Source organism: Schistocerca piceifrons, chromosome 2 (genome assembly GCF_021461385.2).
Source record: "Schistocerca piceifrons isolate TAMUIC-IGC-003096 chromosome 2, iqSchPice1.1, whole genome shotgun sequence".
In the NCBI taxonomy this organism is placed as follows: domain Eukaryota; kingdom Metazoa; phylum Arthropoda; class Insecta; order Orthoptera; family Acrididae; genus Schistocerca; species Schistocerca piceifrons.
Genome location: NC_060139.1, coordinates 297,707,470 through 297,722,647, shown reverse-complemented (window position 1 = coordinate 297,722,647; position 15,178 = coordinate 297,707,470).

The window sequence follows — 15,178 nt, the reverse complement described above, 5'->3', positions numbered from 1 at the left end:
TTTGACGATATTGATAATTAAAATTTTGTCTGTTATTAAAGTTCTGGTGGTTGTCGTTCCTAAAGCGTCTGTTGGCTTTGCTATTGAAATTACGTGCCTGATCGTAATTACTGTAAGTTTGTTGACCTTGGTTATTATATGAAAAGTTTTGTTTATAAAGGAATAATCCGATCGCTGAACTTCCAAAAGCTGTAACAGATCCCTGAATGCCGAGATATTTTCTTTTTGCTGACCCGTTAAAAGTGACACTCTTAATGATCGTGGTAATTTAGAAATGCATAATTGTGTAAGTGCAGATTCACTGTATGGGTCACTTAAGTACTGATTTTTTGGACCATGTGCTCAGAAAATTGCGTGACACTGGGAAAATTTTAGTTCTCATAATTCAGTAAACTAATTAGTTGATCTTTAATTCTGCGCTGTGTCGTCTTCGACCAATACGCTGACAGAAAAGCGTTCTGAAATTCTTCTACTGAATAACATTGTCTCACGATCGGTCGCATACGAGTTGCCGGTTCACCTTCCAAAAAACTGCAAATAAATTCAAGTTTGTGTGTTACGGGCCAAGTCGGTGGGAAAGCAAAGCTAAATTGTTGTATCCAATCCAGTGGGTGAATCTGTGTTCTGTCATTTATAAACACTTTAAATTTTCTCACAGATAGAAAATGTTTGTAATCAAAATTATCGTCTCTGTATGACAGAACAGGTTCAGGATTGTATGGGAATCTATTTGACTGGGACTGTTCGGAATCTAACTCACATACTCTTTGTAGATTACCTAAATTATACTGGCTGTGTGAGTGTGAGAAATGTTCGGAATTCGCCGTATGCTGTGACGTGTTATTAACTGAAATATTTTTTATCTCTGTTACCTCTTGCTGTAAACTTGACAATTTTCTACGTAATGTGTTATTAGACGAATCGATCTCATTGATTGTCTGCTGTAAATTTTGGAATTCAGGTGTTTGGTTAAACAAAATCGGTGCAGTATCGTCTGATTTGCTGTCATTATTACTTCCAATAACATCAATACGACTGGCCAATTCATCACATTTTTCAGTCAGTATTTTTACCTGATCATCGTTTTTAGTGTCAGAAGCATAAATTGTTTTTGTAATTTACGTGTGGTTTTGTTCAATTTTTTAACGTCAGCTTTGATGACATCGGAATCCTGTGTTAGTTCTAATTGTTCGAGTCTCTCGGTCACTGTTTGAATATCAACTGTGTGTGTATCTGTTTTTGATTTAACATCAGAAATTTCATCACGTAATTCTGTGTTCAACTGTTCGATGGTATTAATTTTGTCCGATACTGTAGCAATATTGTTGTCTACGTATGTTTTTGCTTTTGCAAACAATTTACGTTTGTCTTCTTGTCTCTGTGCAGTAATTGTTTCCATGACTTGTCGTTTTACTTTATTCTGATCCTGTATAAATTTACGGAAACGCGTATCACTGTTTTGTAGGTGAAGATTAAAACGCTCGTCAATTTGACTATTCTGTTGTTCAAATTTCGCGTCTATCTTTGCATCCATTGAGCGCAAAAGTTCTGCTGTCATTAATTTAAACTCGTCGCGTAATTGTGTTGCTTTTTCAGAGCATTGTTTACCGACTGCACTAATTTCGTCTCTAAGTGTTTCTGTTGTGGCTGTTTGCATATCCTTTAATTCCTGAGCAACACATCTAATTTCTTCGCTACTTTTCCTAGCACAAGCCTCAATTTCCACACGTAATTGTTCCTTAGTGTCATGACACAGCGCGGCAACTGCTCTAATCTGTTCACTAAGCTGTCTTGAATTGTTGTCTAATTTTTCATTTAACTGTCTGGAATTGTTGTCTAATTTTTCATTAAGTTGTTGTTTGAGATTTTCGTTATTTTCATTAAGCTGTTGTTTGAGATCTTCTTTAAGTTGTTTGTTATCTTCATTAAGGTTGTCTTGTTTTTTTTATTAATTTCATTAAGTTGATTGTTCTCTTCACTAAAATGTTGTTTGAGATTTTCATTAAGTTGTTTGTAGCAATATTGCCATAATTTGATCCAAGCCAAAATTAGCATTTCTATTCTCTGTGCTGTTTGATGGTGTACCTGCAATTGTCACGTTTTGTGTGACCATTTGGTCATTCAGTGATTCTTGAAAGTGTTCGCTAATCGGATGTACACTGTTGGTCGCTAAATCGGAATTTAATAAATCCGACGCATTCTGATTACTCTGTTCATTTTCATTAGAAAAATTTATCTGTTCGTCACGTAAATCCTGCAAACCAGGTGTGTCAAGCTGGGCAGCACTCATTGCAACAGAACGCCCCGCATCATCTATTGTTGTTAAATTAACAGCCGACGCAATTGAATTTATCTGTTCATCAATAAGATCAAAATAAACATTGGTGTTCGGTACACACTGATTGTCACTAAATGGAAGATTGTCATCATTACATTACATGTCACAATTACTATCGGTCAAGTTGTTTAATTTGGTTATTTCACTCATTATACCTCACGATGTACTATTAACAGTTTTTCACGGCATTTTTACTCAAATCACAATTATTCAATAATGAAACAAAGACAATACAAAATGCAACAAACACAAATACAACAAAGAGCAACGAATTGCCAATGATCTGTGAGAGAAAGTCACAAAATTAGTAAAAGCATTGTGCCAAATGCTAATTATATTTAAGTAAATAATAGCAGATATATGACTACTTCTCAAATGATTCTCAAAGAAATACGATCCTGGCAGGGTCGCCAAGTGTAACCTCCCCGTAAAATTTTAAAAGTCAATAATATTTGAAATCGTAACCTCCCAGCAAAATATGAAAGTCGATGTTAAGTGAAAAATGTGCCATATGTTGTCTTCCCACAAAACTGAATAATTAAAAATGAGCCAAGCGTAACCTGCTTGCAAAATTAAGAATAACAATGGCTCAAATGTAAACTCCACACAAAAGTTAAAGAATAATAATTGACCATTAAACCCACAGTAATATTAATTAAATAATGATCTATGAACTGAATGTAACATCTCAATAGCAATAATTAAACCTGATAAATTTTATAAGGGCAGCGGCGCTGACCTTCGGCCCTGTGAAATAATTAAACCTGAATAGAGAAACCAAACCTCAGTAAACTGCATCTATATCTGCTATTATTTTTCGGCACAGCTCAGTGCAATGCTGGCCCATATTTAATTTTGATTCTTGGAGGGAATGCATGGGAAATATTATTTAACTTGAAATGAATCTTTTTGTTTAAAACAGTTACTTTAAAAGAAAATTATTATTGGGGCAATTCTTGAACAAATTAATTACAATTAACGTATGTTATTAGCTGAGCGCAATGCTGCTTTATTACCTTCTATTACAATATACCTCGTCCTGAATCGTGACCAGAGATGCAAGGAGAGCACGCCGCTGACCCATGTCGACGCCCGCTCAGTACAACCGTCCACTCGCTACTACTGCTGCCGACTGTGTGCCACTCGCAACCGACTACTCCCTCTGCCGAATCCACACACACTCAACTCTCGCGCGGTCAAGCACAGACTAGCAACGATAAATAAGTCTCTGGTCAGAGATTCTGTCATGTCTCGCCATCGCTGGTAATGAATACATACGTGTTGCAAACGCTTTTTCCAGGTCGACAAATCCTATGAAAGTGTTTTGATTTTTCTTTAGCCTTGCTTCGATTATTAGCTGTAACGTCAGAATTGCCTCTCTTGTCCCTTTACTTTTCCTAAAGCCAAACTCGTCGTCACCTAGCGCATTCTCAATTTTCTTTTCCATTCTTCGGTATATTACTCTTGTAAGTAGCTTCGATGCATGAGCTGTGAGGCTGATTGTGCACTTGTCAACTCTTGCCGCCTTCGGAATTGTGTGGATGATGCTTTTCCGAAAGTCAGATGGTATATTGCCAGACTCATATATTCTACAAGCCAACGTGAATAGTCGTTTTGTTGCCACTTCCTCCAATGATTTTAGAAATTCTGATGGAATGTTATCTATCCCTTCTGCCTTATTTGACCGTAAGTCCTCCAAAATTCTTTTAAATTCCGATTCTAATACTGGATCCCCTATCTCTTCTAAATCGACTCATGTTTCTTCTTCTATCACATCAGACAAATCTTCATCCTCATAGAGGCTTTCAATGTATTCTTTCCACCTATCTGCTCTCTCCTCTGCATTTAACAGTGGAATTCCCGTTGCACTCTTAATGTTACCACTGTTGCTTTTAATGTCACCAAAGGTTGACTTTCCAGTATGCTGAGTCTGTCCTTCCAACAATCGTATCTTTTTCGATGTCTTCACATTTTTCCTGCAGCCATTTCGTCTTAGCTTCCCTGCACTTCCTATTTATTTTATTCCTCAGCGACTTGTATTTCTGTATTCCTGATTTTCCCGGAACATGTTTGTACTTCCTCCTTTCATCAATCAACTGAAGTATTTCTTCTGTTACCCATGGTTTCTTCACAGCTACCTTCTTTGTACCTATGTTTTCCTTCCCAACTTCTGTGATGGCCCTTTTTAGAGATGTCCATTCCTCTTCAGCCGTACTGCCTACTGCGCTATTCCTTATTGCTGTATCTGTAGCGTGAGAGAACTTCAAAAGTATCTCGTCATTCCTTAGTATCCCACTTCTTTGCGTATTGATTCTTCCTGACTAATGTCTCGAACTTCAGCCTAGTCTTCATACTGATCTGAGTCTATATCTGCTCCTGGGTACGCCTTACAATCCAGTATCTGATATCGGAATCTCTGTCTGACCATGATGTAATCTAATTGAAATCTTCCCGTATCTCGAGGCCTTTTCCAAGCATACCTCCTCCTCTTGTGATTCTTGAACAGGGTATTCGCTATTACTAGCTGAAACTTGTTACAGAACTCAATTAGTCTTTCTCCTCTTTCATTCCTTGTCCCAAGCCCATATTCTCCCGTAACCTTTTCTTGTACTCCTTCCCTTACAACTGCATTCCAGTCGCCAATGACTATTAGATTTTAGTCCCCCTTTGCATACTGCATTACCCTTTCAATATCCTCATACACTTTCTCTATCTGTTCATCTTATGCTTGCGACGTCGGCATGTATACCTGAACTATCGTTGTCGGTGTTGGTCTGCTGTCGGTTCTGATTAGAACAACCTGGTCACTGAACTGTTCACAGTAACACACCCTCTGCCCTACCTTCCTATTCAGAACGAATCCTACACCTGTTATACCATTTTCTGCTGCTGTTGATATTACCTGATACTCATCTGACCAGAAATCCTTGTCTTCCTTCCACTTCACTTCACTGACCCCTACTATATTTAAAAACAACGACACTTTCCTCTGTACGACAGCGTCATAAGTGATCCTGTCTCATAAATCGTTAACGTAAATTGAAAATATTTGTGGTATTTCACGCTCCCTCGAATCACACGTGACTTTACTTTCAGCGGAACACTCTCTGTGCAATATTCTGCAGCTGTTTTGTTATGCCTCTCATGTTACGCAGGACCCTGCACAGTTCCACCACCGCACCCAGGAGTGCAAACTCACTGCATGTTGTTGTGCCCGAGCAGTGGTGCTGTGCACTTACTGCTGCCGCATGACCTCATCTTTACAATGTTGCTACTCTCTTAAACCGGTATTATGGAGTGAAGTACATTTTTCTGACATTTGCAAGTCAGCTATGACGTCTTTTCTGGTTAAATAGCATATATTACAATAATTAAATAAATAATTGTTCCACATATGATGTATAAGACATTTCGTAACGATGTGAAACGTGTCACATTGGTTTTTCTTTAAAAGATATAATTTTTCTTTTTTACATTTACTATTTCATATCTAAAAAATCATTCATTGAGTAGAAGGTGTTATCATTCAGAAATTCTTTTATTTCGTTTTTAAATATTGGTTGACTTTCTGTCAGAGTTTTAATGCTGTTTGGCAAATGACCAAAGATTTTTGTGGCAGTATAATTCACCCCTTTCTGTGCCCAAGTCAGATTTAACCCAGAATAGTGAAGATCATCCCTCCTTCTAGTGTTGTAGCTATGCACTTCGCTGTTATTTTTGAACTGGGATGGGTTATTAGTAACAAATTTCATAAGTGAATATCTGTATTGCGACGGTACTGTAAATATCCCAAGTTCCTTAAACATTTGTCTTGGATGGGCTCTAGCTATTGTTCTGATTACACACTTTTTTACAATGAATACTGATTCGTTAATCACCAAAATTTGCAATAACCCTGATAGCATAAGAAGCTCAACATAATCGTTTCACAATATCATTAATAAGTTCCTCACAGTTAAATTTATCATCAATGCTCACACACAGAAATTTTGAATATTTAGCCTTAGCAACAAACTTTTATTCATAATCTGTATTTATAGTAAGTGTTATGGCATTTACTGAAGAGAATTGTATGTACTGTGTTTTCTCAAAATTTAGTGAAAGTCTATTTCCAGACAATCACTTAATAATTTCCAGAAAGACATTATTTACAATTTCCTCTGCTGATTCTTGTTTGTTGGGTGTGATTACTATATTTGTATCATTAACAAAAAGAACTGGATTTGCATCTTCATGAATATAAAGTGGCAGTCATTAATATATATTATGAACAGTAAGGGACCCAAGACTGAACCTTGTGGGAAACCTCTTGATACCTCCTCAGTTAGAGTACTCTCCTGGCGTTAACAGACTATCTGCACTGTTGATTTCAACCTTCTGCATTCTTCCACTTAAATATGAATTAAACAATTTGTGCACTGTCCCACTCACACCACAGTACTTAAGCTTATCTAGAAGAATTTCATGAATCACACAAACAAAAGCCTTTGAGAGATCACAAAAGATCCAAATGGGTGATGTTCGGTTACTCAAAGCATTTAATATTTGATTAGTAGAAACGTATATTTCATTATCTGTCGAAAAGCCTTTCTGTAAACAAGACTGATGCTTTGTTAGTACTTCATTTTTACCAATATGTGATCTTCTCTTCAATACATAATTTTTTCAGGAATTTTCGATAAGCAGTCAGAAGTGAGATTGGGTGGTAGCTGTTAACATCTGACCTATTCCCTTTTCTATGCAATGGTTTAACAAAAACGTATTTCAGTCTATCTGCAAAAATGGCCTGTTCCCATGAGCTACTACATATAGGCTGGAAACAAGCTTTTAGTACTCTGTTCGAAATATCATCAATTCCAAGCTTTTACTTTTGAGTGAATTTATTATTTTCCTAATCTCAGTAGGAGAGGTGAGCTGAATTTCAGTTTTATCAAGTTGCGTAGGTATTGCTTCTTCCAAACTCTTCCTTGCATTTTCTAATAAATAGCTAGAGCAAATTTTCTGTACAGCACTTAAAAACGATTATTAAAAAGTATGACATGTGAAGTTGTCACAATGGGTATTTTTCCACTGTGAAGATGATCAGTTATTGAAAGTGGTTGTAGATACGTGTATTATAAGACTGCACAGTGGGTACCTTACATTTCTCTAAGTATATTCAGGCTGTTGACAGTTGGTCAGAAAAAATTTTTGCTGTCCAAAACATTTACTTCCATCTGACTCATTTTTTTAAACAACTTGTAATTGCTTGCATTATTGAGGTTCTTGAGTAAGAGATTCATATACAAATAAAAAAATTTTAATAATAAAATTTAAGCTTTAGTCGAAAATTTACTACTAGAAAATAGAATTTTTCTGCAAACCTCCCATCTTACATGGAGAAACCCTGGGCTAGACTACCCAGGATTAAAAAAAAAGCCTAGTCTTGGAGCAGGATTCAAAGCACAAAACGTCTCTGTTAAGTATTTCGTGATTAGAAATATGCTCACCTTATGAGCTGAGCTACCACGCAAGGCACTGTAATCCACTTTAATCCTGCATCTCAGGCAGCACACAGCGCTGCCAGCCAGCCATGAGGCCCAGTGCAGTTATACGGCAGGTACTACTTGCTCACATCGAAATAGATCGATTTTGTGTATGTGTCTGCAAAACTTTAACCAGTTTTAAAAGTGTGTGTACCTTAACTTGTCAAGCAATGACGAATCGAACAACTGATTATTTTTTCTATTTGCTTGAACTGTAATAAATAAAATGAAAAATCACATTCTGATGAGTTACAGAAATTTATAATATCTAATTCAAAATTCTACTTACCACTCAATACAGCGACCTCCACAGTTTATAGTTCACAAGGTAATACCGGAATTTTTACATTTTCCAAAATATTTTCTCGTTATTCAATCTCATAACTAAGTTTATATTGAACTAAGTACACAAATTTGTAGATTTTGTAGATTCTACCACAATTCTATCTTCATTTGGAAGATCCTCTTTTATTTCAATTCCAGCAGTGTTGTAATCTACACATCTAAGAACAGCATCCCCAGTCCTTGAAACCCATGTAAAGATTACAGAAAGATCGACCTCTAACCGAATTTTTGAAAAATACACTGAGCATTTCAATGGGATAAAGTACCTCACTTTTCTTGGTCTAAATAGCGAACAAAAATTTTACCCTTATGAAATGAACATGATTGAAAGCTGTTAGCTTTACTGGCACCTGTGAATGAGAAAAATATAGGCTAAATGATCTTAACAATGGTAGTGAAACTAACATCCAATAGCTGAAAAATGCCTTCATCATCATGCTCAATATGTACTTGAGGTTCGGGATTGTTAGTGCTGATGGGTCAGATTACCCAACATATGATGTTATACCCAATAAAAATTAATCGATAATTATGTGGCCAACATTTTTGATTTTATAACTGTAAAGAAAGGAAACAGTACCTTAGCTAAAACTTATCACCACTTCATTTTTTCATCAGTTTTGTAAAATTTGATTTCATTTCTTGTTGATAAAATAACTCACAAAGCACCAGTGACGTCAATTAAATTATAGTTGTTGGTCGATCATGAATAGTACCAAATACTAGGATATATACAGGATAACGTGGATCGATGAATTACTGGCCCTCCAAATTCAGAATTAAACTAGAATGATGCGATATTATTTATTTCTTAATGAAAGTGACCAATATGCTTCACAAGCATTCCATCAGCAGAATTAAAATCTGTGATGATTAATTCGAATGGTATAAATTTAAGAACATCGTTCAAAACTGTCTTTCCACTATCAAGAATAATTTGGCCACTAAATCCAAGGACACTTCTAATAATGTCATTGATATCCATATACAGTAATAATTCCATTTAAAATTTCATCATCCTTAAAGTGAATATTTGGAATTTTTGGATGAGTAATTTTTTTAAAGTTTTACAAAGTATTTTGACCAATAAGTATTTTTTTACCTCTCCAGTGCTATTCAATTTATTATTTTTTGAACTTATATTTGGAGTTGTAGATGTTGCGGTCCTCAGTCCAAACACTAGTTTGATGCAGCTAATGCTACTTTACCCAATTCAAGCCTATTCATCTCAGGATAAGTACAGAAACCCACATCCTTGTGAATCTGCTTACTGTATTCATCTCTTGCTCCAGCTCTACGATTGTACCCCTTCCCCCACCCCCACCCCCACACACACACTTCACTCCAGTATTAAATTGGTGATTCATTGATGTCTCAGGAAGTATCCTACCAACTGATCCCTTCTTCTAGTCTGGTTGTACCACACATTTCTCTTCTTCCCAATTCACTTCAGTACCTCCTCATCAATTTTGTGATTTACCTATCTAAACTTTAGTGTCCTTCTGTAGCACTCCATTTCAAAATATTCTACTCTCTTCTTGTCTAAACTCTTTATGAACATGTTTCACTTCCATACATGGCTACACTCCATACAAACACTATTACAAAGGACTTCCTGATGCTTAAATCTATACTCATTTTTAACATATTTCTCTTCTCCAGGAACGCTTGTCTTACCATTGCCAGTCTACGTTTTATACTCTCTCTACTTTCAGCGTCACTGGTTATTTTGCTTCCCTAAGAGCAAAACTCATCTACTACTTAAAGTGTCTCACTTCCTAAACTAATTCCTTCAGCATCATCTGATTTAACTTGACTACATTCCATTGTCTTCGTTTTGCCTGTTTTGATACTGCCCATTCTGTTCAACTGCTCTTCCAAATAATTTTCTGTCTCTGACAGCATTACATTGTCATCAGCAAACCTGAACGTTTTTGTTTTTTCTTCCTGGACATTAATTCTTACACAGTTTTTTCTTTTCTTTCCTTTGTTGCTTTCACAATATACAGATTCAATAACACCAGGGATAGACTGCAACCTTGTCTCACTCACTTCTCAACCACTGCTTTCCTTTCGTGCCCCAAGACTCTTATAACCGCCATCCAGTTTCTGAACAAATTGTAAATAGACTTTGCCTCCCTATATTTCATCCCTATCACCTTTAATATTTGAAAGAGAATATTGCAATAAATACTGTCAAAAGCTTCCTCTAAATCTACAAATAATATGAATGAATGTTTCTCTTTCCCTATCCTATCTTCTGAGAGAGGTTATAGGGTCCAAATTGCCTAGCGTGTTCGTAAATTTCTTCAGAATCTATACTGATCTTCTCTGACATGGCCTTCTACCAATTTTTCCATTCTTCTGTAAATTATACGTGTTAGTATTCTGCAACAATGACTTATTAAACTAATAGTTCCATAATTTTCAAAACTACCAGCATCTGCTTTCTTGTTCGTCTTGAAGTCTGAGGATATTTCGCCGGTCTCATACATTTTGCTCACCACGTGGAAGGGTTCTCTCGTGGCTGGCTCTCCCAAGTCGATCAGTAGCTTTAACGGGTTGTTGTATAGTCCCAGCGACTTGCTTCGACTTGGGTCTTTCAATGTTTTGTCAAATTCTTCTCATTATTGCCCTCAAGTACATCTCCATTGCACAGATCCTAGACCTACTCCTTCCGTCTTTCTGATTTCCATTCTTCGCTTACGATTAGTTTACCATCTGAGCTCTTGATACTCATACAGCTGGTTCTCTTTTTTTCCAAAGGTCTATTTAACTTTCCTGTAGGCTGCATCTATCTTACCCATCATGACACGCTTCTAAATCCTTACATTTATCCTCTGGCCATTCTTGCTTGGCCATTTTACACTTCCTGTCGATCTCATTCTTTAGACATTTGTATTCCCTTCGTCTACTTTAGTTATTGCATTTATACATTTTGTCCTTTCATCGATTAAATTCAATATGTCTTGCATCACACAAGGATTTCTACTAGCCCTCAGGTTTTTACCTACTTAATCCTCTGCTGCCTTCACTATTTCATCTCTCAAAGATAGACTCTATTCCTTTCTTCTGTTCTTGTCAATCATGCCCTAATGCTCCCCCTGAAACCCTCTACCACTTGTGGAGGAGGAGGAGGAGATTAGTGTTTAACGTCCCGTGGACAACGAGGTCATTAGAGACGGAGCGCAAGCTCGGGTGAGGGAAGGATGGGGAAGGAAATCGGCCGTGCCCTTTCAAAGGAACCATCCCGGCATTTGCCTGAAGCGATTGAGGGAAATCACGGAAAACCTAAATCAGGTTGGCCGGAGACGGGATTGAACCGTCGTCCTCCCGAATGCGAGTCCAGTGTGCTAACCACTGCGCTACCACTTCTGGTTCTCTCAATTTATCCACGTCGCATGTGCTTTAATTCCCGACTTTTTGCAGTTTCTTCAGTTTTAATCTGCAGTTAAAAACCAATAAATTGCTGTCAAAGTCCACATCTGTCTCTGTAAATGTCACAATTTAAAATCTGGTTCAAAATTCTCTGTCTTACCAACATATAATCAATCTAAAACCTCCCAGTATCTCCAGGTCTCTTCTACATATAGAGCCTTCTTTCATGGTTCTTAAACCAATTGTTAGCGGTGGTTAAGTTATGCTCTGTGTGAAACTCTACCAGATGGCTTCTTCTTTCATTCATTTGCCCAGTCCATATTCACCTACTACTTTTCCTTCTCTTCCTTTTCCTACTATGGAATTCCCGTCTCCCATGGCTATTAACTTTTCGTCTGCCCTTCAGGCTGAGCTAGATCAGGCTAGGGAAGATCTGGACTGGTTAAGGAGGGAGAAGGGCAAAGAGAGGTGGGTAGTGGCTACAGGTAACAGAAGGAACAGGCCTAAAACTAAGTCTGACAGTTTTGTGGTGAATGTCAAAAATAAGTGTGTCCAGTTGCTTCAGTTAGAAACTGATGAGCCTCAAGCAGAGGCAGGTGTAGACAGGACACAACAAACTTTCAATAGGAAATTGAAAAAGAATGTAGGAAAGTCATCGAAAAGGAAGATAGCTTTGTTGTTACGCAGTTCTCATGCCAGAGGTGTAGGCCAACTTCTGCAGGAGGAATTAGGACCAGAATACCAGGTCACAAATTTTTTCAAAACAAATGCAGGTCTGGATCAGGTGACAGAGGATTTAGGTTCACTCTGTAAAGGATTTACCAGGGAAGACACAGTGGTTATTGTGGGAGGGCCAGGGAACAGCATCGACAGAGATCCTGGGTGCAGTATAGAGTGTGACCTGGTAAAGATTGTATCGGCATCAAGACACACCAATGTTGAGTTTGTATCTGTCCTGAGACGCCATGACCGGCCTCATTTGAACTCTTCTGTTGGGACAGTTAATTTGGAGTTGGAACAGCTGCTTGGGTCGGGTGTGGGGGCTCATATTGGTGTGGTTCCTGTTGATTCTCTCAGTAGGTGGGACTATACCAGGCACGGCCTACATCTCAACAGGAAAGGGGAGGTTAAACTGGCTGGGGTAATAGCAGGAAATTTAAGGGGGGGAGGCACTGCCATGAATGGTAAAATACCAGTGGTTACAGGTGTTGGAGCAGCACCTTTTTTAGGATAGGTAAGACAGAAAGATGTCAAGTTCTACGAGAGGTCAGGATTGAAACAAATCTTCAGTTTAGGAAAGAAATTAAAGTGCACAATTCTAGCACAATATATCACCAATCACCAGAAATTTTACCTCCACCACGTTGTATCTCAGTCCTAGGTAATTGCATTGATGAATTAAAGTCACCCAACCCAGCTGACATGATCTGCCTCTCTGAACACCATGTGACCACTGGTATAGGAACTAGGCCTAAGCACAATGAGAAACTCAGACAGGAGAGTTCTGCAAATGTAGAATAAGGAAAGGTTTTCATAAAAGTATAATTAAAAATAATGTAAGTATATTTCATCAAAATATTGGGAGTTTAAAGAATAAAATAGATGAGCTTCTGGTTTGTTTAGAAGATTTAGAAGCTGAGGATGAAATAGATATACTATGCCTGTCTGAGCATCACATTGTTACTGATGTTACTGATATGGATAAGGTAAATGTAAGTGGATATAAGCTCTCTGCACATGTAATTAGAGAAAACATGGAGAAATGAGGAGTTGCCATATATGTCAAAAGTTATCATTGTGCAAAAAGTATAGAAACAAAAAAGGTTTGTGTAGAGAAACATATAGAAGCATGTGCCTGTGAGCTTAAATTATATAAAGGCACATTTATAATTGTAAATGTATATAGGTCCCCATCGGGAAATTTTCATCTATTTCTGAAAAATTTGGACTCCTTGTTGTGCTATCTGTCAGACAGGGGGAAGCAAATTATTGTTTGTGGGGACTTCAATGTAGATTCTTTGAAAGAGGGTAATAGGAAAAATGACCTTGAAGTATTACTCAGTTCTTTCAATTTGACACCTGTTACTGATTTTCCTACTCGGGTAGTAAAAGATAGCAGCTCACTGATAGATAACTTCTTCATAGAGTTTAACCAGATAAATGCTCAGCCTGTTGAGAATGGTCTTTCTGATCATGGTGCACAGCTAGTTACAATATATGTCATAGCTCCAATCAGCAGAACTAAACAGTCCTCCAAAGTAGTATGTTCAGTCAATGATTTAACAATTGCAAATTTCAGGGAAAGCCTGCAGCACTTAGACTGGGATGAGGTGTACCGTGGACCTGATGCCAATTTAAAATATAATTTATTTCACGATACTTTTGTAAATGCATTTGAAAACTGCTTCCCCAAGAAAATAATTAAATATACTCATAAGAAACCTTGTAACAAACCATCACTTATAAAGGGTATAAAAATATCTTTTAACCGGAAAAGGGAAATGTATCTGACAGCAAGAAAGAGTAGTGACCCAGAAACTATAAAACGTAATAAAAACTATTGTGTTATATTAAGAAAAGTTATTAAAAAATCCAGAAGTGTGTGTACAATGTCTGAAATCAGCAACTCTGATAATAAAATTAAAACAATTTGGAATATTATTAAAAGAGAAACAGGTCAACCAAGAGCACAGGAAGACAGTATTACTATCAAATTGAATGAAAACTTTACGAACAAAAAGTCAGAAGTTGAAAATATTTTTAATAATCATTTTCTAAATGTTGTGGAAATAGTAGGATCCAGGTGCTCATTAGAAGATGCTAGGTTGTTAATGGAAGATGCCATACCTATGCAATTTGATACAATTGAAATCTCACCCACTACTCCCTCTGAAATTAGGAAAATAATAAACTTGCTTAAAAGCAAAAACTCACATGGAATTGATGGCATTTCCAGCAGAATACTAAACGTTTGTTCTCAACAGATAAGTAAGATTCTTCGCCACCTGTGTAATAGCTCTCTGGAACAGGGCATTTTCCCTGATAGACTGATATATGCTATTGTTATACCTTTGCATAAAAAAGGGGACAGATCTGAGGTCAACAATTACCATCCAATCTCCCTTCTAACAGCTTTATCCAAAATTTTTGAGAAAGTGATGTATTCAACAGTAGCTTCACATATCTGTAAAAATGAAGTACTAACAAAATGTCAGTTTGGTTTCCAGAAAGGTTTTTCAACAGAAAATGCCATATATGTTTTCACCAATCAAATTTTGAATGATCTGAATAACCGAACACCACCCATTGGGATTTTTTTGTGATCTCTCAAAGGCTTTTGATTGTGTAAATCATGAAATTCTGCTAGATAAGCTCAAGTATTGTGGCATGAGTGGGACAGTGCACAAATGGTTTAATTCATACCTAACTGGAAGAGTGCAGAAAGTTGAAATAAGCAGTTCTCATAAAATGCAAAGATCAGCACATTCCTCAAACTGGGGAACTATCAAGAAGGGGTTCCACAAGGGTCGGTCTTGGGTCCCTTGTTGTTCTTAATATATATTAATGACTTGCCATTCTGTATTAAAGAAGA